This window comes from Globicephala melas, chromosome 14, assembly GCF_963455315.2.
Source record: "Globicephala melas chromosome 14, mGloMel1.2, whole genome shotgun sequence".
NCBI classification, from domain to species: domain Eukaryota; kingdom Metazoa; phylum Chordata; class Mammalia; order Artiodactyla; family Delphinidae; genus Globicephala; species Globicephala melas.
The window spans coordinates 46373937-46374509 of record NC_083327.1 but is presented as its reverse complement, the minus strand read 5'-3'; positions in this window follow the sequence as shown (position 1 = coordinate 46374509).

Genomic DNA, 573 nt, shown 5'->3' with positions numbered 1-573 from the left:
CCGCCCCCGCTAGTACATGGACAGTTCTAATTGGTCGACGTGGAACTCTGACGCGGCCTCTGGGTCCGAGGATGTGGCCTAGCCCGGCGCGGGGAGGGACGGCGTGCGGCTGCGAACTAGCTGGGCCGGAGACCGAGCGCGCCACCTGGTCGCGTGGAGGGCGAGGAGCAGACGCTGGCAACACCCGGAGCAGGACGTCAGTCAGGCGCGCGTCTTCTTGGTTAGAATGGGAGATTCCGGGGAGCCCGCGTCCCTCGGATCCTGGGCATCTTAAACGGTCTGTCTCTTCTCATAGCACTCCCAGAAACGGCTTCCAAAGAGCAAAAATGGCCCAAGTGGATTGGAAATTACAAATGCCAGAAGGAACCTAGGGGTAGAAAGTAGCCCTCAGCATGTGTTGATGCTGGAGGTCAACCAAGGGTCGCCAGAAGGAAGTGCCTTCAGAGGCGGAAGTGTGCCCCGTAGAAAGGTCTGTACTTCGGTCAAATCTTCTAGCCGAGGCTAATTCTTCCAAGAGTGGCAATGAGGCTATTTAGTAATGTTCCTGAAACACAATGCTTTCTGCCCACGTCA